A 25,127-nucleotide genomic window follows, 5' to 3' on the forward strand; every position below is an offset into this window, starting at 1 on the left:
CTAGGTAACCCTCTAATGAACACACTTTGTGAGTTAGCGGACCCCAAGACTCTGCATAATTATCAGATTGCTGATTCCCATCAGCTCAAATGCTTTCCTGTAACGTTAGCACAGTGCATTCCCCCCATAGTGACAGGGATGAACAAAGTGACTCTGTGAAACCTGCTACTCTATTCCATCTCTGTCCCCTCTCACACAAACTGTCTCTCCATGTCACATATCACAGCCCATTTGTCTGTGTGCGTGACACCATCATGTTTGTCTCAACTTTTTTTTGTTCCTGGTGTCAGGAGTTAGTGTTAGGTTGGCTGCAAAGCTGAGTGAATGGGATGTTTCATTTATTATCTCAATACAGCAACACTTCGAAGGGAACTGCAGAGATTTTTCACAGGTTTTCTGCAACATTTCTGCATTGCTGGTGATGCAGACCACAAGTAAAGGTTACGTGGGCATTAGGGTTCAAGTTTGATGTATACTCTCTGCAGGTAAGTCTCTACAGCAGGGATCATCAACTAGATTCAGCCACAGGACAATTCTTTTCTTGAGCAGATGGTCAGGGGGCCAGAACGTAATTACAAATCATTTGTAGACTGCAAATTGAAGCTCAAATAAATATATTATTTGACTAAAACATAATCATTTCAAACCTTGCCTACATTTGTATACGATAACACAAATCTCTCTATAATGTGTGGGAGTTATCTCCAAATTAAAATCACTTGGAGATAATTTGCTGGTGTTTTTACAGTCACCCAAAAATAAAAATAAAATATGTATTTATTTTTGCTCAGAAAACTTGGGGGGGCCAAATAAAATCACACATCGGCCAAATTTGCCCCCTGGGTCGCCTGTTGGGAACCCTGGTGTAGAGATTTAAATTAGGTTAAAGTTTTACTCAATGTAGTAACTGTACACAGTATGTGTAGGTTTTAAGGTTGTGTTGTTATATGGTCACGATTAGGTTGTATTAAGGTTGAGGTTGGATTGTAGTCACGTCAGCTATTTGTGATTCAGTCTGTTTGGGTTATGTTGGTTTAAGATTATACTATTATGGTTATAACTGGGTTGTACTCATGTCAGGTATGTGTTTATTGGTCGAGGTTAGGTTGTATCAAAGTTAGATTAATCTTGCACTTACGTTATGTGTGTCTTTACTGTTCCAGGTTAGGTTACGGTAAGGTTGTATCAAAGTCAGATTAATGTTGTACTCACGTTATATATGTGTGAATGGTTCCAATGTCCTCCAGCTGGATCTGGCTCACTGGCTGTCCAGCTGGTCCACTCAGATCATTTTGGCTGGAGACGAGGAGAGGAAGTGAAAGAGAAAAAGAAAGAGAGGTGGATATTGGTGGACCCATGCTGTCAAGCTGTCAGACATGGTGAGAGCAGCTGATCGATAACTTATCAATCATGTTGATTACTGACGTCGCGGCAACCCAGCAGCCACACAGCACCTCAGCCACCTGAAATGTTTCATTATACAACAGCAGCAGAGTGTGGCGAGTGGTCAGCATGATAGTGATTTTTTTATTTAACCTTTATTTAACTAGGCAAGTCAGTTAAGTCAGTTAAGAACAAATTCTTATTTACAATGACAGCCCACCCCGGCCAAACCCTAACCCGGACGACGCTGTGCCAATTGTGCACAGCAATATGAGTTCTCACTCCTCTTTCCATCGAACTCAGTAGGATAGTCTATATAGTGTGGTCTAGTGTGGTGTGGTCTAGTGTGGCCTGGTGTGGTGTGGTCTAGTGTGGTCTAGTGTGGTGTGGTCTAGGTGTGGTGTGGTCTAGTGTGGTCTGGTGTGGTGTGGTCTAGTGTGGTGTGGTCTAGTGTGGTCTAGTGTGGTGTGGTCTAGTGTGGTCTGGTGTGGTGTGGTCTAGTGTGGTGTGGTCTAGTGTGGTCTAGTGTGGTGTGGTCTAGTGTGGTGTGGTCTAGTGTGGTGTGGTCTAGTGTGGTGTGGTCTAGTGTGGTGTGGTCTAGTGTTGTCTAGTGTGGTGTGGTCTAGGTGTGGTGTGGTCTAGTGTGGTGTGGTGTGGTGTGGTCTAGTGTGGTGTGGTCTAGTGTGGTCTAGTGTGGTGTGGTCTAGGTGTGGTGTGGTCTAGTGTGGTGTGGTCTAGTGTGGTGTGGTCTAGTGTGGTGTGGTCTAGTGTTGTCTAGTGTGGTGTGGTCTAGGTGTGGTGTGGTCTAGTGTGGTCTGGTGTGGTGTGGTCTAGTGTGGTCTAGTGTGGTGTGGTCTAGTGTGGTCTAGTGTGGTGTGGTCTAGTGTGGTGTGGTCTAGTGTTGTCTAGTGTGGTGTGGTCTAGTGTGGTGTAGTGTGGTGTGGTCTAGTGTGGTCTAGTGTGGTGTGGTCTAGTGTGGTCTAGTGTGGTGTGGTCTAGTGTGGTCTAGTGTGGTGTGGTCTAGTGTGGTGTGGTCTAGTGTGGTCTGGTGTGGTCTGGTGTGGTGTGGTCTAGTGTGGTGTGGTCTAGTGTGGTGGTGTCTGGTGTGGTGGTCTAGTGTGGTCTAGTGTGGTGTGGTCTAGTGTTGTCTAGTGTGGTGTGGTCTAGTGTGGTCTGGTGTGTGGTCTGTGTGTCTAGTGTGGTGTGGTCTAGTGTGGTGGTGGTGTGGTGTGGTCTAGTGTGGTGTGGTCTAGTGTGGTCTAGTGTGGTGTGGTCTAGGTGTGGTGTGGTCTAGTGTGGTCTGGTGTGGTGTGGTCTAGTGTGGTGTGTGTGGTGTGGTCTAGTGTGGTGGTCTAGTGTGGTGTGGTCTAGTGTGGTCTAGTGTGGTGTGGTCTAGTGTGGTCTAGTGTGGTGTGGTCTAGTGTGGTCTAGTGTGGTGTGGTCTAGTGTGGTCTAGTGTGGTGTGGTCTAGTGTGGTCTAGTGTGGTGTGGTCTAGTGTGGTCTAGTGTGGTGTGGTCTAGTGTGGTGTGGTCTAGTGTGGTCTAGTGTGGTGTGGTCTAGTGTGGTGTGGTCTTGTGTGGTGTGGTCTAGTGTGGTGTGTCTAGTGTGGTCTAGTGGTCTAGTGTGGTGTGGTCTAGTGTGGTGTGGTCTAGTGTGGTGTGTGTCTGTGGTCTAGTGTGGTGTGGTCTAGTGTGGTGTTGTCTAGTGTGGTGTGGTCTTGTGTGGTGTGGTCTAGTGTGGTCTAGTGTGGTGTGGTCTAGTGTGGTCTAGTGTGGTGTGGTCTTGTGTGGTCTAGTGTGGTGTGGTCTAGTGTGGTCTAGTGTGGTGTGGTCTTGTGTGGTGTGGTCTAGTGTGGTCTAGTGTGGTGTGGTCTTGTGTGGTGTGGTCTAGTGTGGCCTAGTGTGGTGTGGTCTAGTGTGGTCTAGTATGGTCTACAGGTCTACAAGTCTCTGCTTGCTAAAGCCCCGCCTTATCTCAGCTCACTGGTCACCATAGCAGCACCCACTAGTAGCACGGGCTCCAGCATGTCACCCCCAAAGCCAATTCCTCCTTTGGTCGTCTTTCCTTCCAGTTCTCTGCTGCCAATGACTGGAACGAACTGCAAAAATCTCTGAAGCTGGAGACTCATATCTCCCTCACTAGCTTTAAGCACCAGCTGTCAGAGCAGCTCACAGATCACTGCACCTATACATAGCCCATCTGTAAACAGCCCATCTATCTACCTACCTCATCCCCATACAGTATTTATTTATTTATTTATCTTGCTCCTTTGCACCCCAGTATCTCTACTTGCACATTCATCTTCTGCACATCTATCATTCGAGTGTTTAATTGCTATATTGTAATTACTTCGCCACCATGGCCTATTTATTGCCTTAACTCCCTTATCTTACCTCATTTGCACTCACTGTATATAGACTTTTTGTTTTCTTTTGTTCCACTGTATTATTGACTATGTTTTGTTTATTCCATGTGTAAGTCTGTGTTGTTGTATGTGTTGAATTGCTATGCTTTATCTTGGCCAGGTCGCAGTTGTAAATGAGAACTTGTTCTCAACTAGCCTAACTGGTTAAATAGTGTGGTCTAGTGTGGTGTGGTCTTGTGTGGTGTGGTCTAGTGTGGCCTAGTGTGGTGTGGTCTCGTGTGGTGTGGTCTACTGTGGTGTGGTCTAGTGTGGTGTGGTATACTGTGGTGTGGTCTAGTGTGGTGTGGTCTAGTGTGGTGTGGTCTAATGTGGTGTGGTCTAGTGTGGTGTGGTCTAGTGTGGTGTGGTCTAGTGTGGCATAGTGTGGTCGAGGGGGTGTGGTCTAGTGTGGTCTGGTGTGGTCTAGTGTGGTGTGGTCTAGTGTGGTCTAGTATGGTGTGGTCTATTGTGGTCTAGTGTGGTGTGGTCTATTGTGGTCTGGTATGGTGTGGTCTAGTGTGGTGTGGTCTAGTGTGGTCTGGTCTAGTGTGGTGTGGTCTTGTGTGGTCTGGTCTAATGTGGTGCGGTCTGGTGTGGTGTGGTCTAGTGTGGTGTGGTGTGGTCTAGTGTGGTGTGGTCTAGTGTGGTGTGGTCTAGTGTGGTCTAGTTTGGTGTGGTCTAGTGTGGTGTGGTGTGGTCTAGTGTGGTCTAGTGTGGTGTGGTCTAGTGTGGTGTGGTCTAGTGTGGTCTAGTGTGGTGTGGTCTAGTGTGGTCTAGTGTGGTGTGGTCTAGTGTGGTCTGGTCTAATGTGGTGTGGTCTGGTGTGGTGTGGTCTAGTGTGGTGTGGTGTGGTCTAGTGTGGTGTGGTGTGGTCTAGTGTGGTGTGGTCTAGTGTAGTGTGTGTGGTCTAGTGTGGTCTAGTGTGGTCTAGTGTGGTGTGGTCTTGTGTGGTCTAGTGTGGTGTGGTCTAGTGTGGTGTGGTCTAGTGTAGTGTGGTCTAGTGTGGTAGGCTAGTGTGGTCTAGTGTGGTGTGGTCTAGTGTGGTGTAGTGTGGTGTGGTCTAGTGTTGTGTGGTCGAGTGTTGTGTGGTGTGGTCTAGTGTGGTCTAGTGTGGTCTAGTGTAGTGTGGTCTAGTGTGGTCTAGTGTAGTGTGGTCTAGTGTGGTCTAGTGTGGTGTGATCTAGTGTGGTCTAGTGTAGTGTGGTCTAGTGTGGTGTGGTCTAGTGTGGTGTGGTCTAGTGTAGTGTGGTCTAGTGTGGTGTAGGCTAGTGTGGTCTAGTGTGGTGTGGTCTAGTGTGGTGTAATGTGGTGTGGTCTAGTGTGGTGTAGGCTATTGTGGTCTAGTGTGGTGTGGTCTAGTGTGGTGTGGTCTAGTGTGGTCTAGTGTGGTGTGGTCTAGTGTTGTGTGGTCTAGTGTGGTGTGGTCTAGTGTGGCCTAGTGTGGTGTGGTCTAGTGTGGCCTAGTGTGGTGTGGTCTAGTGTGGTCTAGTGTGGTGTGGTCTAGTGTGGTGTGGTCTAGTGTGGTGTGGTTTAGTGTGGCGTGGTCTAGTGTGGTGTGGTCTAGTGTGGTGTGGTCTAGTGTGGTCTAGTGTGGTGTGGTCTAGTGTGGTCTAGTGTGGTGTGGTCTAGTGTGGTGTGGTCTAGTGTGGTCTAGTGTGGTGTGGTCTAGTGTGGCGTGGTCTAGTGTGGTGTGGTCTAGTGTGGTGTGATCTAGTGTGGTCTAGTGTGGTGTGGTCTAGTGTGGTGTGGTCTAGTGTGGTGTGGTCTAGTGTGGTGGGTCTAGTGTGGTGTGGTCTAGTGTGGTGTGGTCTAGTGTAGTGTGGTCTAGTGTGGTGTAGTCTAGTGTGGTCTAGTGTGGTGTGGTCTAGTGTGGTGTAGTGTGGTGTGGTCTAGTGTGGTCTGGTCTAGTGTGGTCTAGTGTGGTGTGGTCTAGTGTGGTGTGGTGTGGTCTAGTGTGGTCTAGTGTGGTGTGGTCTAGTGTGGTGTGGTGTGGTCTAGTGTGGTCTAGTGTGGTGTGGTCTAGTGTGGTGTGGTCTAGTGTGGTGTGGTCTGGTGTGGTCTAGTGTGGTGTGGTCTAGTGTGGTCTGGTATGGTGTGGTCTAGTGTGGTGTGGTCTAGTGTGGTCTGGTCTAGTGTGGTGTGGTCTTGTGTGGTCTGGTCTAATGTGGTGTGGTCTAATGTGGTGTGGTCTGGTGTGGTGTGGTGTGGTCTAGTGTGGTCTAGTGTGGTGTGGTCTAGTGTGGTGTGGTGTGGTCTAGTGTGGTCTAGTGTGGTGTGGTCTAGTGTAGTGTGGTGTGGTCTAGTGTGGTCTAGTGTGGTGTGGTCTTGTGTGGTCTAGTGTGGTGTGGTCTAGTGTGGTGTGGTCTAGTGTAGTGTGGTCTAGTGTGGTGTAGGCTAGTGTGGTCTAGTGTGGTGTGGTCTAGTGTGGTGTAGTGTGGTGTGGTCTAGTGTGGTGTAGGCTAGTGTGGTCTAGTGTGGTGTGGTCTAGTGTGGTGTGGTCTAGTGTTGTGTGGTCTAGTGTGGTGTGGTCTAGTGTGGCCTAGTGTGGTGTGATCTAGTGTGGCCTAGTGTGGTGTGATCTAGTGTGGCCTAGTGTGGTGTGGTCGAGTGTGGTCTAGTGTGGTGTGGTCTAGTGTGGTGTGGTCTAGTGTGGTGTGGTCTAGTGTGGTGTGGTCTAGTGTGGTGTGGTTTAGTGTGCCGTGGTCTAGTGTGGTGTGGTCTAGTGTGGTGTGGTCTGGTGTGGTCTAGTCTGGTGTGGTCTAGTGTGGTCTAGTGTGGTGTGGTCTAGTGTGGTGTGGTCTAGTGTGGTGTGGTCTAGTGTGGTGTGGTCTAGTGTGGTGTGGTCTAGTGTGGTGTGGTCTAGTGTGGTGTGGTCTAGTGTGGCGTGGTCTAGTGTGGCGTGGTCTAGTGTGGTGTGATCTAGTGTGGTCTAGTGTGGTGTGGTCTAGTGTGGTGTGGTCTAGTGTGGTGTGGTCTAGTGTGGTGTGGTCTAGTGTGGTGTGGTCTAGTGTAGTGTGGTCTAGTGTGGTGTAGGCTAGTGTGGTCTAGTGTGGTGTGGTCTAGTGTGGTGTGGTCTAGTGTGGTGTAGTGCGGTGTGGTCTAGTGTGGTGTGGTGTGGTCTAGTGTGGTGTGGTCTAGTGTAGTGTGGTGTGGTCTAGTGTGGTCTAGTGTGGTCTAGTGTGGTGTGGTCTTGTGTGGTCTAGTGTGGTGTGGTCTAGTGTGGTGTGGTCTAGTGTAGTGTGGTCTAGTGTGGTGTAGGCTAGTGTGGTCTAGTGTGGTGTGGTCTAGTGTGGTGTAGTGTGGTGTGGTCTAGTGTTGTGTGGTGTGGTCGAGTGTTGTGTGGTGTGGTCTAGTGTGGTCTAGTGTGGTCTAGTGTAGTGTGGTCTAGTGTGGTCTAGTGTGGTGTGGTCTAGTGTGGTGTGGTCTAGTGTGGTCTAGTGTGGTGTGGTCTAGTGTGGTCTAGTGTGGTGTGGTCTAGTGTGGTCTGGTCTAATGTGGTGTGGTCTGGTGTGGTGTGGTCTAGTGTGGTGTGGCGTGGTCTAGTGTGGTGTGGTCTAGTGTGGTGTGATCTAGTGTGGTCTAGTGTGGTGTGGTCTAGTGTGGTGTGGTCTAGTGTGGTGTGGTCTAGTGTGGTGTGGTCTAGTGTGGTGTGGTCTAGTGTGGTGTGGTCTAGTGTAGTGTGGTCTAGTGTGGTGTAGGCTAGTGTGGTCTAGTGTGGTGTGGTCTAGTGTGGTGTAGTGTGGTGTGGTCTAGTGTGGTCTGGTCTAGTGTGGTCTAGTGTGGTGTGGTCTAGTGTGGTGTGGTGTGGTCTAGTGTGGTCTAGTGTGGTGTGGTCTAGTGTGGTGTGGTGTGGTCTGGTGTGGTCTAGTGTGGTGTGGTCTAGTGTGGTGTGGTCTAGTGTGGTGTGGTCTGGTGTGGTCTAGTGTGGTGTGGTCTAGTGTGGTGTGGTATGGTGTGGTCTAGTGTGGTGTGGTCTAGTGTGGTCTGGTCTAGTGTGGTGTGGTCTTGTGTGGTCTGGTCTAATGTGGTGTGGTCTAATGTGGTGTGGTCTGGTGTGGTGTGGTGTGGTCTAGTGTGGTCTAGTGTGGTGTGGTCTAGTGTGGTGTGGTGTGGTCTAGTGTGGTCTAGTGTGGTGTGGTCTAGTGTAGTGTGGTGTGGTCTAGTGTGGTCTAGTGTGGTGTGGTCTTGTGTGGTCTAGTGTGGTGTGGTCTAGTGTGGTGTGGTCTAGTGTAGTGTGGTCTAGTGTGGTGTAGGCTAGTGTGGTCTAGTGTGGTGTGGTCTAGTGTGGTGTAGTGTGGTGTGGTCTAGTGTGGTGTAGGCTAGTGTGGTCTAGTGTGGTGTGGTCTAGTGTGGTGTGGTCTAGTGTTGTGTGGTCTAGTGTGGTGTGGTCTAGTGTGGCCTAGTGTGGTGTGATCTAGTGTGGCCTAGTGTGGTGTGATCTAGTGTGGCCTAGTGTGGTGTGGTCGAGTGTGGTCTAGTGTGGTGTGGTCTAGTGTGGTGTGGTCTAGTGTGGTGTGGTCTAGTGTGGTGTGGTCTAGTGTGGTGTGGTTTAGTGTGCCGTGGTCTAGTGTGGTGTGGTCTAGTGTGGTGTGGTCTGGTGTGGTCTAGTCTGGTGTGGTCTAGTGTGGTCTAGTGTGGTGTGGTCTAGTGTGGTGTGGTCTAGTGTGGTGTGGTCTAGTGTGGTGTGGTCTAGTGTGGTGTGGTCTAGTGTGGTGTGGTCTAGTGTGGTGTGGTCTAGTGTGGCGTGGTCTAGTGTGGCGTGGTCTAGTGTGGTGTGATCTAGTGTGGTCTAGTGTGGTGTGGTCTAGTGTGGTGTGGTCTAGTGTGGTGTGGTCTAGTGTGGTGTGGTCTAGTGTGGTGTGGTCTAGTGTAGTGTGGTCTAGTGTGGTGTAGGCTAGTGTGGTCTAGTGTGGTGTGGTCTAGTGTGGTGTGGTCTAGTGTGGTGTAGTGCGGTGTGGTCTAGTGTGGTGTGGTGTGGTCTAGTGTGGTGTGGTCTAGTGTAGTGTGGTGTGGTCTAGTGTGGTCTAGTGTGGTCTAGTGTGGTGTGGTCTTGTGTGGTCTAGTGTGGTGTGGTCTAGTGTGGTGTGGTCTAGTGTAGTGTGGTCTAGTGTGGTGTAGGCTAGTGTGGTCTAGTGTGGTGTGGTCTAGTGTGGTGTAGTGTGGTGTGGTCTAGTGTTGTGTGGTCGAGTGTTGTGTGGTGTGGTCTAGTGTGGTCTAGTGTGGTCTAGTGTAGTGTGGTCTAGTGTGGTCTAGTGTGGTGTGGTCTAGTGTGGTGTGGTCTAGTGTGGTCTAGTGTGGTGTGGTCTAGTGTGGTCTAGTGTGGTGTGGTCTAGTGTGGTCTGGTCTAATGTGGTGTGGTCTGGTGTGGTGTGGTCTAGTGTGGTGTGGTGTGGTCTAGTGTGGTGTGGTGTGGTCTAGTGTGGTGTGGTCTAGTGTAGTGTGGTGTGGTCTAGTGTGGTCTAGTGTGGTCTAGTGTGGTGTGGTCTTGTGTGGTCTAGTGTGGTGTGGTCTAGTGTGGTGTGGTCTAGTGTAGTGTGGTCTAGTGTGGTGTAGGCTAGTGTGGTCTAGTGTGGTGTGGTCTAGTGTGGTGTAGTGTGGTGTGGTCTAGTGTTGTGTGGTCGAGTGTTGTGTGGTGTGGTCTAGTGTGGTCTAGTGTGGTCTAGTGTAGTGTGGTCTAGTGTGGTCTAGTGTAGTGTGGTCTAGTGTGGTCTAGTGTGGTGTGATCTAGTGTGGTCTAGTGTAGTGTGGTCTAGTGTGGTGTGGTCTAGTGTGGTGTGGTCTAGTGTAGTGTGGTCTAGTGTGGTGTAGGCTAGTGTGGTCTAGTGTGGTGTGGTCTAGTGTGGTGTAATGTGGTGTGGTCTAGTGTGGTGTAGGCTATTGTGGTCTAGTGTGGTGTGGTCTAGTGTGTGTGGTCTAGTGGTGGTCTAGTGTTGTGTGGTCTAGTGTGGTGTGGTCTAGTGTGGCCTGTGGTCTAGTGTGGCCTAGTGTGGTGTGGTCTAGTGTGGTCTAGTGTGGTGTGGTCTAGTGTGGTCTAGTGTGGTGTGGTCTTAGTGTGGTGTGGTCTAGTGTGGTGGTTTAGTGTGGCGTGGTCTAGTGTGGTGTGGTCTAGTGTGGTGTCTAGTGTGGTCTAGTGTGGTGTGGTCTAGTGTGGTCTAGTGTGGTGTGGTCTAGTGTGGTGTGGTCTAGTGTGGTCTAGTGTGGTGTGGTCTAGTGTGGCGTGGTCTAGTGTGGTGTGGTCTAGTGTGGTGTGATCTAGTGTGGTCTAGTGTGGTGTGGTCTAGTGTGGTGTGGTCTAGTGTGGTGTGGTCTAGTGTGGTGTGGTCTAGTGTGGTGTGGTCTAGTGTGGTGTGGTCTAGTGTAGTGTGGTCTAGTGTGGTGTAGGCTAGTGTGGTCTAGTGTGGTGTGGTCTAGTGTGGTGTAGTGTGGTGTGGTCTAGTGTGGTCTGGTCTAGTGTGGTCTAGTGTGGTGTGGTCTAGTGTGGTGTGGTGTGGTCTAGTGTGGTCTAGTGTGGTGTGGTCTAGTGTGGTGTGGTGTGGTCTAGTGTGGTCTAGTGTGGTGTGGTCTAGTGTGGTGTGGTCTAGTGTGGTGTGGTCTGGTGTGGTCTAGTGTGGTGTGGTCTAGTGTGGTCTGGTATGGTGTGGTCTAGTGTGGTGTGGTCTAGTGTGGTCTGGTCTAGTGTGGTGTGGTCTTGTGTGGTCTGGTCTAATGTGGTGTGGTCTAATGTGGTGTGGTCTGGTGTGGTGTGGTGTGGTCTAGTGTGGTCTAGTGTGGTGTGGTCTAGTGTGGTGTGGTGTGGTCTAGTGTGGTCTAGTGTGGTGTGGTCTAGTGTAGTTGGGTGTGGTCTAGTGTGGTCTAGTGTGGTGTGGTCTTGTGTGGTCTAGTGTGGTGTGGTCTAGTGTGGTGTGGTCTAGTGTAGTGTGGTCTAGTGTGGTGTAGGCTAGTGTGGTCTAGTGTGGTGTGGTCTAGTGTGGTGTAGTGTGGTGTGGTCTAGTGTGGTGTAGGCTAGTGTGGTCTAGTGTGGTGTGGTCTAGTGTGGTGTGGTCTAGTGTTGTGTGGTCTAGTGTGGTGTGGTCTAGTGTGGCCTAGTGTGGTGTGATCTAGTGTGGCCTAGTGTGGTGTGGTCGAGTGTGGTCTAGTGTGGTGTGGTCTAGTGTGGTGTGGTCTAGTGTGGTGTGGTCTAGTGTGGTGTGGTCTAGTGTGGTGTGGTTTAGTGTGCCGTGGTCTAGTGTGGTGTGGTCTAGTGTGGTGTGGTCTGGTGTGGTCTAGTGTGGTGTGGTCTAGTGTGGTCTAGTGTGGTGTGGTCTAGTGTGGTGTGGTCTAGTGTGGTGTGGTCTAGTGTGGTGTGGTCTAGTGTGGTGTGGTCTAGTGTGGTGTGGTCTAGTGTGGCGTGGTCTAGTGTGGCGTGGTCTAGTGTGGTGTGATCTAGTGTGGTCTAGTGTGGTGTGGTCTAGTGTGGTGTGGTCTAGTGTGGTGTGGTCTAGTGTGGTGTGGTCTAGTGTGGTGTGGTCTAGTGTAGTGTGGTCTAGTGTGGTGTAGGCTAGTGTGGTCTAGTGTGGTGTGGTCTAGTGTGGTGTGGTCTAGTGTGGTGTAGTGCGGTGTGGTCTAGTGCGGTCTGGTCTAGTGTGGTCTAGTGTGGTGTGGTCTTGTGTGGTGTGGTCTAGTGTGGTGTGGTCTAGTGTGGTGTGATCTAGTGTGGTGTGGTCTAGTGTGGTGTGGTCTAGTGTGGTGTGGTCTAGTTTGGTGTGGTCTAGTGTGGTGTGGTCTAGTGTGGTGTGGTCTATTGTGGTGTGATCTAGTGTGGTGTGGTCTAGTGTGGTGTGGTCTAGTGTGGTGTGGTCTAGTGTGGTGTGGTCTAGTGTGGTGTGGTCTATTGTGGTGTGATCTAGTGTGGTGTGGTCTAGTGTGGTGTGGTCTAGTGTGGTGTGGTCTAGTGTGGTGTGGTCTAGTGTGGTGTGGTCTAGTGTGGTGTGGTCTAGTGTGGTGTGGTCTAGTGTGGTGTGGTGTAGATATACTGAAGAACAGGTTTATCGTAATGACTGGACTGGAATGGTATCAAACCATTATTACACCAGTCCATCACACACATACCTAATAATCCCCAGTTTACAATTGGCTCATTCATCCTCCTCCCCTCCCCTGTAACTATTCCCCAGGTCGTTGCTGCAAATGAAAACGTGTTCTCAGTCAACTTACCTGGTAAAATAACGAATAAATAAAACATTTAAAAAAAATACAGTACACATAGATTGACCCCTATGCTAAACGAACAGCACTTTTGTATGTGAAAGATACCAGTGGATCACTTTTGTGGCTCTATTTTAACAAACCTAATGCAATGGTACATCTAAGCTCTGCTGGTCGTGCATAGGTCAGGGGGTGACAGGAATATTTTGTATTATTTTTACACCCAGAATTACAAGCCCAATAGCTGGCGGTGGCAGGAAAGGGCTGGCCTTGGCCACTCACTGGCGAGTCACGGCATTCCGTGGCTTAAAGGGCAATTCTGCCACTTTTCAACCTCATATTAATGATCTCCAGCACCAAACCAGTGTCTAAATATGTGAAAACAGAGCATTTCAATTATCTGTGAAAAATGCTTGTTTGTGACATCACAGAGTAGGGTTGAAAGAAGAAAAAGGAACTGTCACTTTTGATGATGTCATCAGGTAGATTTGACAAAACATAGACATGTGCGGTTTTCACATATGTAGACACAGGCATGTCAGAGCATGTCAATGAGCATGTCAATGGGGTTCAAAAGTGGTAGAATGGCCCTTTAATACTGCATTCCTTTGCCTCAAGTTGTGTAGGTTATTGACAGACGGTCTTGGCATTGTTATCATCTCTAATTTGGCTCGGGGCACGGAGTATTCTGCTCCTGGTCCATTGTGGATTATTATTACACTTCATTAAATAGTAAAGGCTACAGCAACGAGGAATAGCAACAGTAAAAAAACATCCACATTGCTCAACATTGCTTAATGTGTTTGAAGTGTAAACAGTCAACATTGTTGTAACTGGCTTCAACGAGTATAGGTGCATTGCTGTTGAACCAGCTTCCGCTCCAGTATTTTTATTTTTCCACCTTTATTTAACCAGGTAGGCAAGTTGAGAACAAGTTCTCATTTACAATTGCGACCTGGCCAAGATAAAGCAAAGCAGTTCGACACATACAACAACACAGAGTTACACATGGAGTAAAACAAACATACAGTCAATAATACAGTATAAACAAGTCTATATACGATGTGAGCAAATGAGCAAATGAGGTGAGATAAGGGAGGTAAAGGCAAAAAAAAGACCATGGTGGCAAAGTAAATACAATATAGCAAGTAAAACACTGGAATGGTAGATTTGCAGTGGAAGAATGTGCAAAGTAGAAATAAAAATAATGGGGTGCAAAGGAGCAAAATAAATAAAATACAGTAGGGAAAGAGGTAGTTGTTTGGGCTAAATTATAGGTGGGCTATGTACAGGTGCAGTAATATGTGAGCTGCTCTGACAGTTGGTGCTTAAAGCTAGTGAGGGAGATAAGTGTTTCCATTTTCAGAGATTTTTGTAGTTCGTTCCAGTCATTGGCAGCAGAGAACTGGAAGGAGAGGCGGCCAAAGAAAGAATTGGTTTTGGGGGTGACCAGAGAGATATACCTGCTGGAGCGTGTGCTACAGGTGGGTGATGCTATGGTGACCAGCGAGCTGAGATAAGGGGGGACGTTACCTAGCAGGGTCTTGTAAATGACATGGAGCCAGTGGGTTTGGCGACGAGTATGAAGCAAGGGTCAGCCAACGAGAGCGTACAGGTCGCAATGGTGGGTAGTATATGGGGCTTTGGTGACAAAACGGATTGCACTGTGATAGACTGCATCCAATTTGTTGAGTAGGGTGTTGGAGGCTATTTTGTAAATGACATCGTCGAAGTCAAGGATTGGTCGGATGGTCAGTTTTACAAGGGTATGTTTGGCAGCATGAGTGAAGGATGCTTTGTTGCGAAATAGGAAGCATATTCTAGATTTAACTTTGGATTGGAGAAGTTTGATGTGGGTATGGAAGGAGAGTTTACAGACACCAGACACCTAGTTATTTGTAGTTGTCCACGTATTCTATGGCAGAGCCGTCCAGAGTAGTGATGTTGGACAGGCGGGCAGGTGCAGGCAGCGATCGGTTGAAGAGCATGCATTTAGTTTTATTTGCATTTAAGAGTAATTGGAGGCCACAGAAGGAGAGTCCAAAGAAGGGCCAGAAGTATACAGAATGGTGTCGTCTGCGTAGAGGTGGATCACAGACTCACCAGCAGCAAGAGCGACATCATTGATGTATACAGAGAAGAGAGTCGGTCAAATAATTGAACCCTGTGGCACCCCCATAGAGACTGCCAGAGGACCAGACAGTAGACCCTCTGATTTGACACACTGAACTCTATCAGATAAGTAGTTGGTGAACCAGGCGAAGCAATCATTTGAGAAATCAAGGCTGTCGAGTCTGCCGATGAGGATGTGGTGATTGACAGAGTCGAAAGCCTTGGCCAGATCAATGAATACGGCTGCACAGTAATGTTTCTTATTGATGGCGGTTAAGAAATCGTTTAGGACCTTGAGCGTGGCTGAGGTGCACCCATGACCAGCTCTGAAACCAGATTGCATAGCAGAGAAGGTATGGTGAGATTCGAAATGGTCGGTTATCTGTTTGTTGACTTGGCTTTCGAAGACCTTAGAAAGGCAGGGTAGAATAGATATAGGTCTGTAGCAGTTTGGGTATAGAGTGTCCCCCCTTTGAAGAGGGGGATGACCGCAGCTGCTTTCCAATCTTTGTCGAGCCCGGCTGATTTGTAGTGGTCCAGATTTTGCAGCTCTTTCAGAACATCAGCTGACTGGATTTGGGATAAGGAGAAATGGGGAAGGCTTGGGCGAGTTGCTGTGAGGGGTGCAGTGCTGTTGACTGGGGTAGGAGTAGCCAGGTGGAAAGCATGGCCAGCCGTAGAAAAATGCTTATTGAAATTCTCAATTATAGTGGATTTATCAGTTGTGACATTGTTTCCTATCGTCAGTGCAGTGGGCAGCTGGGAGGAGGTGTTCTCATTCTCCATGGACTTTACAGTGTCCCAGAACTTTTTGAGTTAGTATTGCAGGAAGCAAATTTCTGCTTGAAAAAGCTAGCCTTGGCTTTTCTAACTGCCTGTGTATAATGGTTTCTAGCTTCCCTGAACAGCTGCATATCACGGGGGCTGTTCTATGCTAATGCAGAATGCCATAGGATGTTTTTGTGTTGGTTAAGGGCAGTCAGGTCTGGGGAGAACCAAGGGCTATATCTGTTCCTGGTTCTACATTTGTTGAATGGGGCATGCTTATTTAAGATGGTTAGGAAGGCATTTAAAAAAAATAACCAGGCATCCTCGACTGACGGGATGAGATCAATATCCTTCCAGGATACCCCGGCCAGGTCGATTAGAAAGGCCTGCTCGCTGAAGTGTTTCAGGGAGCGTTTGACAGTGATGAGTGGAGGTCGTTTGACCGCTGACCCATTATGGATGCAGGCAATGGGGCAGTGATCGCTGAGATCTTGGTTGAAGACAGCAGAGGTGTATTTAGAGGGCAAGTTGGTTTGGATGATATCTATGAGGGTGCCCATGTTTAAGGCTTTGGGGAGGTACCTGGTAGGTTTATTGATAATTAGTGTGAGATTGAGGGCATCAAGCTTAGATTGTAGGATGGCTGGGGTGTTAAGAATGTTCCAGTTTAGTACGGTAAGGGTAGCCTACTATGGCTTGATTTTTAATCAAACTAAACTGAAATCAAATGATTTCACCTCATGTTCCATGCTGGGCATATGGTCTACATGGAGGGGTTTTACACACATCCACAATAATAAGAGGAGCTGGTTATAACAGTGTAATAGCCTAGACCAGCTTTCGGTTGGTGTTAACTGTCCCCTCCGGCGCATACTGAAATTAGCACTTTGGCACACGTTCTTAAGGACATACCTCAGATGTTGCCACCCCTCCAACTTCGGTGCAAAACTCATAAAGGTGGGTAAATTACCAATCCTGGCGCTACGGTTTGAAAATAGAAGTGTGCCAGCTTTTACAGGTCAAAATTACAAACTAGTGTGCGTTTGACAATTACGCTGGCTTAATGCCAAACCAAAATAGAGCCCTTCATCTCTTAAGTGGATTTATAAATCATACAGGAGTTTTCCCCCTAAACTGCCTGCGGAATACACCTGCTGCTGGTCTGAAAGGAAGGCTGAACGTAGCTGTTAGACATGAGGGCCAGATCACATGAATGGGCTGCTTAGACTGGACCTGAGGAAAGGCCTGGAGTCAGAAAGATGTTTATAGGAACACACCCTTCTCACCTAAACATATAGGCTATGGTCCATAAACTGAAAGCTTCTCTCTGCTCATCCAAGGCCTTAGGGGAGCCAGCCTACTAGTTTTACAGCCTAAGAGGAAACATATTGTAGGCCCAAGGCAAAGAATTAGAACATGGGAAGTCTGTAAGGATAGTCCATAGTGCAGCCTCAGGACTGCACCTAGCTAGGCCTAGAGCAGGGCCTTGACCCTTTGACGAGCACAGGCTCCATATGGTAGTCTTTTGCCGTACACTATACTTAGGCTCTGTTCCTGGGACCAGAGGGGGTGCAGGGATTTGTTCCAGCCCATCAATACATGTAACACATCCAGCCACTCACTCTTGAGAATTCATTGACTAGCTGAATCAGATGTTTTGGTGCTGGGTTGGAACAAAAGCCTGCACACCCTGTGGATGTCCAGAACCAGGTTTGAAAAACACTGCTCTATGTAAAGCAGGGCAGAACACTTCCACCCCCACAGCCTGTCTGCCTCTGTCTCTGGATCTGGCTCTGCCCGCTACTGGATGATAGAATGTTAGTGGCATCTGGCCCAGACCCTGCCATGCAGAGAATCATGGTATACTCCACACACGCATGCATACACGCATGCATACACGCATGCACACGCACACGCACACACACACACACACACACACAATGATAGGTAGAGAGGACAAGGGCAGCCAGCCAAGAGCACAGTCAGACAGAAGGCATGCACCTCCTGATGTCAAAGGAACACACACCAGAGCACTTCTGCCTGTGTGCAGCTAACCATAACAACCCCCTGACAAACCTACTACAGCCTGCCTGGGCAAGGGGACAGGACAAGCTGCTGCTGACGCGCACGTGTGTGACTTGGTCTCAGAGCGTCCTGAGACTGAGCATGCCTGTTCATGTGTAACCTACAAACCTATATAGAGAGAGACCGCATCACTGCCTGTTTCTACATATGGACAAACAATTGGCTAACAGCATACGGTAACATCACAGTGTCCTTAATATGACCAAAAAATGGACTCCAACATGACTAGAAAAACAATGGACGAGTTCCATTAACTGTCCTCTGAGGTAGTCACGTTATAGGGTGAACACATGCTAGCAGTGTTTAGCCATTCCTGATAGGCTACTTACGCTAGCATGAAAATCAAGCCATAGCCCAAACAAACACACACATTCCTATACACATATCAGATCTACTGTATCAGTCCCTGCCTCACACAACTGCCCAATAAAAGCCATAAACCAGATCTTTGTGCTTTCTTTCTCTACAGCAGCACTGCATTGCAGTACTCTCTGACCTCCAGCTTCTGGTTCCCTCTCCCACCACCACGTTGCCAGGCAGCCCCAGAAGAGACCACTTCCCCCCCAGCCTCAGTCACTCCGCTGTCCCCCTACCTACCTAACCCTCCGGTCCGCACGGAACTTCAGCATCCTCCACCGGATCAATCATATAACAGATGAGACAGACAGAGTGAGAGGGATATAGAGAGAGGGATAGAGAGAGGGGGATGGAGAGAGAGAGGGGGAGCAGCTGGCTAGCTAACCCAGTGCCAGGAAGAAGCCGATTGGTGTTAGATATAGTAATTGCTGTCCTCCTTTCTCTCCTTGAGAATGCATGCTGTAACCACCCTCTCTCCTCTCTCTCACACACACAATTGCTCTCTATCACTGTCACTCTTCTCACTCCCTCCTCTCTCTCTCATGCTCCCTTGCCCAACAGAACTGCAAGGCTCAGATCATTTAGCTGTTTCCCTCTCTCTCTCTTACTCTCCCTCTCATTTTCTCTCTCTCTGCATCCCTCTCCCTCCCTTTTGCTTTCTCCCTATGAGAAGGCAGTATAACGGAGACCCATGTGGCCATGCTGCCGGGCCCCAGACTAAGGTCTGAATGATCCCCAGCTTCTGTTGAGGTCTGGCAGGGAGAGTCATGTTTTAGGCAGTTCCCAGGGAGAGTCATTTCCCAGGGACCTGCCTGGGTGGAGGAGGAGTGGAAGGTGGATTATAGACACAGGATGTATGTTGTATGCCATTCAGGTATAACAGCCAGCACATCAGTACCCCTCCCTCCCTTTCTCACTCTCTTCTCTATCCTGCTCCCTCCGTTCTTCATCCTCTTCCTTCCCAGTTCCCTCCCCTACTCCCCCAGTGTCCATCCCTTCCATCCCCTCTCTTTCCCTCCCTCCCATTGCGAGGGAGGAGAGACGTAGATCCTCAGTCACTCATATCATCATAATTAGATCCATATTTCACAAGCTCAGCATTAAAACACAGAATGAAGGGCCCGGGCTGGTGTGGCCATATTAAAATGTCACAATGTCACCGTTAGCTTTGCAAGACATTTTTATTTTTCATGTCCAGCATCCGTTTGTAACAGTTTATATTCTAGGGTACTACACACTTGGCCATTTGTAATGTGATATATTGAAGGTGTTCTTCTATGAGGAAGACTCCGTATTACTCCACACACACTTAACCAGAGATAGTTAACCTCAGATAGTGAACCTCAGATATAGAACCTCAGATAGTGAACCTCAGACAGTGAACCTCAGACAGTGAACCTCAAACAGTGAACCTCAAACAGTGAACCTCAGATAGTGAACCTCAGACAGTGAACCTCAGATAGTGAACCTCAGATAGTGAACCTCAGACAGTGAACCTCAGATAGTGAACCTCAGATAGTGAACCTCAGATAGTGAACCTCAGACAGTGAACCTCAGATAGTGAACCTCAGATAGTGAACCTCAGATAGTGAACCTCAGACAGTGAACCTCAGACAGTGAACCTCAGATATTGAACCTCAGATAGTGAACCTCAGATAATTTTACTCTTAAGGATTAGCCCCTTTTTTTCAATTTCCTCTGAAAATGACATACCCAAATCTAACTGCCTGTAGCTCAGGACCTGAAGCAAGGATATGCATATTCTTGGTACCATTTGAAAGGAAACATTTTGGAGTTTATGGAAATGTGAAAGAAATGTAGGGAAATATAACGGAATAGATCTGGTAATAGATAAAACAAAGAAAAAAACAACTGTTCTTTTGTATTTTTTATTCCATCATCTTTGAAATGCAAGAGAAAGGCCATAATATATTATTCCAGCCCATGTGCAATTTAGATTTTGGTCACTAGATGGCATCTGTGTACGTGCACAGTTTTAGACTGGTCCAATGAACCATTGCATTTCTGTTCATAATTTTATATCAAGACAGCCCAAATGGCCTTAATTTGTTAATTAATAACTTTTTATGTTCAAAATTGTGCACTCTCCTCAACAAATAGCATGATATTCTTTCACTGTAACAGCTACTGTAAATTGGACAGTGCAGTTAGATTAACAAGAATGTAAGCTTTCTGCCAATATAAGATATGTCTATGCCCTGGGAAAATGTCTTGTTACTTACAACCTCATGCTAATCACATCAGGCTACCTTAGCTCAACCATCCCATGGAAGGGACACTGATTCCTAAGTTAACCTCAGATAGTGAACCTCAGATAGTGAACCTCAGATAGTGAACCTCAGATAGTGAACCTCAGATAGTGAACCTCAGATAGTGAACCTCAGATAGCGAACCTCAGATAGCGAATCTCAGATAGCGAACCTCAGATAGCGAACCTCAGATAGCGAACCTCAGATAGCTAACATCAGATAGTTAACCTCAGATAGCGAACCTCAGATAGGTAACATCAGATAGGTAACATCAGATAGTTAACCTCAGATAGTTAACCTCAGATAGTTAACCTCAGATAGTGAACCTCAGATAGTGAACCTCAGATAGCGAACCTCAGATAGCGAACCTCAGATAGCGAACCTCAGATAGCGAACCTCAGATAGCGAACCTCAGATAGCGAACCTCAGATAGCGAACCTCAGATAGCGAACCTCAGATAGCGAACCTCAGATAGCGAACCTCAGATAGCGAACCTCAGATAGGTAACATAAGATAGTTAACATCAGATAGTTAACATCAGATAGTTAACCTCAGATAGTTAACCTCAGATAGTTAACCTCAGATAGTTAACCTCAGATAGTTAACCTGAGATAGTTAACCTGAGATAGTCAACCTCAGATAGTCAACCTGAGATAATTAACCTCAGATAATTAACCTCAGATAATTAACCTCAGATAATTAACCTCAGATAATTAACCTCAGATAATTAACCTCAGATAATTAACCTCAGATAGTTACCTGAGATAGTCAACGTCAGAGAGTCAATGTCAGATAGTCAACATCATCAGATAGCTCAGTGACTCAGGTTGTTGATGTAGTAGTCTGCTTAAATAACCTGAGGTTGGACTTAATGTCTCTGTGTGTGTGTGTGTGTGTGTGTGTGTGTGTGTGTGTGTGTGTGTGTGTGTGTGTGTGTGTGTGTGTGTGTGTGTGTGTGTGTGTGTGTGTGTGTGTGTGTGTGTGTGTGTGTGTGTGTGTGTGTGTGTGTGTGTGTGTGTGTGTGTGTGTGTGTGTGTGTGTGTGTGTGTACATGTGATGTAGTAGATGAAACAAGATATTTATTTGAGAAAGCCAGGCTGAGGTACATAGTCTACTCTTCTTTTAATGTGATTTATTTTTCCATATAAATCACAGTGGAAGTAATGATGAAAAGTATTCCTTGCACCTGGAAAATACGGTTTTACAAAGCCATTTATACTAATCATTATGACACATATATGGCCCATAGGGAATCAAATCAGAACCCTTAGTGTTACCAACACCATGCATCCAACCATCAGGACTAGGTATAGCAGTGAGGCTGGGAGGCTGAAGGGATTGTGTGTGTGTTATATATGGGATGATGTATCTCTCTCTCTATGGTTTTACTCTAAAGGAACGCTCCTTAAACGTAAGTGTCAGTTGTTCTTCTATCATGGGAGGGCCAGCCAGAGGGTCAGTGTGTTAACAGCAGCCAGCACGTCAGTGTGTTAACAGCAACCAGCCAGAGGGTCAGTGTGTTAACAGCAGCCAGCACGTCGGTGTTTTAACATCAGCCAGCCAGAAGGTCAGTGTGTTAACAGTAGCCAGTCAGAAGGTCAGTGTGTTAACAGCAGCCAGCCAGAGGGTCAGTGTGTTAACAGCAGCCAGTCAGAAGGTCAGTGTGTTAACAGCAGCCAGCCAGAGGGTCAGTGTGTTAACAGCAGCCAGCCAGAGGGTCAGTGTGTTAACAGCAGCCAGTCAGAAGGTCAGTGTGATAACAGCAGCCAGCCAGAGGGTCAGTGTGTTAACAGCAGCCAGCCAGAACGTCAGTGTGTTAACAGCAGCCAGCCAGCACGTCAGTGTTTTAACAGCAGCCAGTCAGAAGGTCAGTGTTTTAACAGCAGTCAGCCAGAGGGTCAGTGTGTTAACAGCAGCCAGCCAGAACGTCAGTGTGTTAACAGCAGCCAGCCAGCACGTCAGTGTTTTAACAGCAGCCAGTCAGAAGGTCAGTGTGTTAACAGCAGCCAGCCAGAGGGTCAGTGTGTTAACAGCAGCCAGCCAGAACGTCAGTGTGTTAACAGCAGCCAGCCAGAGGGTCAGTGTGTTAACAGCAGCCAGCCAGAGTGTCAGTGTGTTAACAGCAGCCAGCCAGAAGGTCAGTGTGTTAACATCAGCCAGCCAGAAGGTCAGTGTGTTAACAGCAGCCAGCCAGAAGGTCAGTGTGTTAACAGCAGCCAGCCAGAGGGTCAGTGTGTTAACAGCAGTCAGCCAGAGGGTCAGTGTGTTAACAGCAGCCAGCCAGAAGGTCAGTGTGTTAACAGCAGCCAGCCAGAGGGTCAGTGTGTTAACAGCAGCCAGCACGTCAGTGTTTTAACATCAGCCAGCCAGAAGGTCAGTGTGTTAACAGTAGCCAGTCAGAAGGTCAGTGTGTTAACAGCAGCCAGCCAGAGGGTCAGTGTGTTAACAGCAGCCAGCACGTCAGTGTTTTAACATCAGCCAGCCAGAACGTCAGTGTGTTAACAGCAGCCAGCCAGAAGGTCAGTGTGTTAACAGCAGCCAGCCAGAACGTCAGTGTGTTAACAGTAGCCATACAGAAGGTCAGTGGGTTAACAGCAGCCAGCCAGAGGGTCAGTGTGTTAACAGCAGCCAGCACGTCAGTGTTTTAACATCAGCCAGCCAGAACGTCAGTGTGTTAACAGCAGCCAGCCAGAAGGTCAGTGTGTTAACAGCAGCCAGCCAGAACGTCAGTGTGTTAACAGTAGACATACAGAAGGTTAGTGTGTTAACAGCAGCCAGCCAGAGGGTCAGTGTGTTAACAGCAGCCAGCACGTCAGTGTTTTAACATCAGCCATACAGAAGGTCAGTGGGTTAACAGCAGCCAGCCAGAAGGTCAGTGGGTTAACAGCAGCCATACAGAAGGGCAGTGTCTTACCAGCAGCCAGCCAGAAGGTCAGTGGGTTGACAGCAGCCAGCCAGAAGGTCAGTGTGTTAACAGCAGCCAGCCAGAAGGTCAGTGTGTTAACAGCAGCCATACAAAAGGTCAGTGTGTTAACAGCAGCCAGCCAGAGGGTCAGTGGAGTAACAGCAGCCAGCCAGAAGGTCAGTGTGTTAACAGCAGCCAGTCAGAAGGTCAGTGGGTTAACAGTAGCCAGTCAGAAGGTCAGTGGGTTAACAGCAGCCAGCCAGAGGGTCAGTGTGTTAACAGCAGCCAGCCAGAGGGTCAGTGTGTTAACAGCAGCCAGCCAGAGGGTCAGTGTGTTAACAGCAGCCAGCACATCAGTGTTTTAACATCAGCCAGCCAGAAGGTCAGTGTGTTAACAGCAGCCAGCCAGAAGGTCAGTGTGTTAACAGCAGCCAGCCAGAACGTCAGTGTGTTAACAGCAGCCAGCCAGAAGGTCAGTGTGTTAACAGCAGCCAGCCAGAAGGTCAGTGTGTTAACAGCAGCCAGCCAGAAGGTCAGTGTGTTAACAGCAGCCAGCCAGAAGGTCAGTGTGTTAATAGCAGCCAGCCAGAGGGTCAGTGGAGTAACAGCAGCCATACAGAAGGTCAGTGTGTTAACAGTAGCCAGTAGGATGGTCAGTGTGTTAACAGTAGCCAGTAGGAAGGTCAGTGTGTTAACAGCAGACAGTCAGAAGGTCAGTGTGTTAACAGCAGCCAGCCAGAGGGTCAGTGGGTTAACAGCAGCCAGCCAGAGGGTCAGTGTGTTAACAGCAGGCAGCCAGAAGGTCAGTGTGTTAACAGCAGCCAGCCAGAAGGTCAGTGGGTTAACAGCAGCCAGCCAGAAGGTCAGTGAGATTACAGCAGCCAGCCAGAAGGTCAGTGGGATAACAGCAGCAGTAGGAGGAAGAAGAGTTATATTACCCCTCAGAGACTAACACACAGAGCGAGTGGGTGATGAGAGAGAGAGAGAGAGAGAGAGAGATAGGGAGAGAGAGAGAGAACAGTGTACAGTAGGCCTACAGTACAATATGAGTCAGTGTGTGTGATGTGCTTTCTCACTGAAAACACAATGTTCATCTCCTCTCTATTCTTATTTAGCCAATAATATGTAGGTTATTGTGCTTCAGTCATACTATTGTCAACCTCTATCACTCACAACCATTAATTAACAAACTATTTCAATACCCTTTCTCTTTTCCATTCTCAAATGCTCAATATTGATGCTGAGATGTTGACGGAACCCAGAAATATCTAATATTTCCACTGTGTGTGAGGAGACAAAGCCTTCCCCCTCATATTCTATGAATCTTGCATGTCCTTACTGAATTATTAATTTCAGCATTAATCCTTTATTTTGAGTGTCATCAAATGGCTTTCTTGTATACTGTGTCTTTACTCAGTGTGAATTGATAGATTTTCAGAGTCTAATGAATAGCTAATGGACTATAAGTGATTGTTCCCATGCCTTTTTAATCACTCCTTTTTAGAAATAGCAGGGGATTGGTCTATGTGCCTTGTAGTCTCCATAGAACCTAGAGAGATGTGGAGAAACTACAACTACACTACAGCTCACATTAGAATGACGGAGCTAGATTGCTCCTGGTAGACAGTGAGTGGACAAACCATTAGGAACACCTTCCTAATATTGAGTTTCACCCTCTTTTGCACTCAGAACAGCCTCAATTTGTCAGGGCCTGGACTCTACAAGGTGTCGAAAGCATTCCACAGGGATGCTGACCCATGTTGACTCCAATGCTTCCCACAGTTGTGTCAAGTCGGCTGGCTGAAACTGTTGAGCATGAAAAACCCAGCAGCGTAGCAGTTCTTGACACACTCAAACCAGTCGCCTGGCACCTACTACCATACCCCGTTCAAAGGCACTTAAATATTTTGTCTTGTCCATTTACCCTCTGAATGACACACAGACACAATCCATGTCTCAATTGTCTCAAGGCTTAACAGTCCTTCTTTAACTTGTCTCCTCCCCTTCATCTACACTGATCAAAGTGGATTTGATAGTTGACATCAATAATGGATCATAGATTTCACCTGGATCCACCTGGTCAGTCTATGTCATGGAAAGAGCAGGTGTTCCTAATGTTTTGTACACTAGGTGTAGAGTGTACAGAGTTAGAATTTATAATTTAGAAATCCCTTATTTAGAATGTAGAATTCCCCACTATTTCTCACTTGCAGTTTCTGATGAATATCAGCCTCTGTTTCTGGCAGTAGTCAGGTGAAATCTATTCAAAACATATTTTTGAAAGACTCCCATTACTGTATAAGCCTCATTGGCAACGTTTTACCTCACATACTGTTGGCAACAACTGGTGTCATCATCTTGTACCAGGTACCTGTATGTACGTACCGGTAGTTTCATAGTCCTTACCACTGCTACTTATTTTAATCTAAGTAAACACTATAACGTGTACAACAGAAGTAGCAAGTGCAGCATAAACGCATGTACTTACAAGCCTGTTCAGAGCTACTTAACAAAGGGTTATTGCACTGCTGCTGCAGTATTATGTTATCAAAGCCTATTTAAGGTCAAGAGTAGCTGTCTGATTTAATACATTGTTAGGCCACTTGGAAGGCTAGCACTATAAGAGGGAACCCAAGGTGAGAGTTTGGACATGCTCTC

The 25,127-nt window shown here is 47.7% G+C and overlaps 1 protein-coding gene and 6 pseudogenes across 1 annotated transcript in view; 6 read left to right on the forward strand and 1 right to left on the reverse strand.

Moving 5' to 3' along the window:
- The window catches only part of LOC135541639 (pleckstrin homology domain-containing family A member 6-like), a 243,192-nt gene that overhangs the window by 119,469 nt on the left and 98,596 nt on the right, over positions 1 to 25,127 (reverse strand). The window contains 1 exon segment of the mRNA XM_064967954.1: positions 1,213 to 1,296. The gene's annotated coding sequence lies outside the window, so the exon portion shown is untranslated.
- Positions 1,804 to 2,734, forward strand: LOC135541032 (uncharacterized; annotated as a pseudogene).
- Positions 2,926 to 5,377, forward strand: LOC135541515 (uncharacterized; annotated as a pseudogene).
- On the forward strand, positions 5,878 to 6,922 carry LOC135541516 (uncharacterized; annotated as a pseudogene).
- Positions 7,407 to 8,901, forward strand: LOC135541517 (uncharacterized; annotated as a pseudogene).
- Positions 8,912 to 9,867, forward strand: LOC135541518 (uncharacterized; annotated as a pseudogene).
- Positions 9,981 to 22,036, forward strand: LOC135541519 (uncharacterized; annotated as a pseudogene).

This window comes from Oncorhynchus masou, chromosome 6 (assembly GCF_036934945.1).
Source record: "Oncorhynchus masou masou isolate Uvic2021 chromosome 6, UVic_Omas_1.1, whole genome shotgun sequence".
Classification (NCBI taxonomy): Eukaryota; Metazoa; Chordata; class Actinopteri; order Salmoniformes; family Salmonidae; genus Oncorhynchus; species Oncorhynchus masou.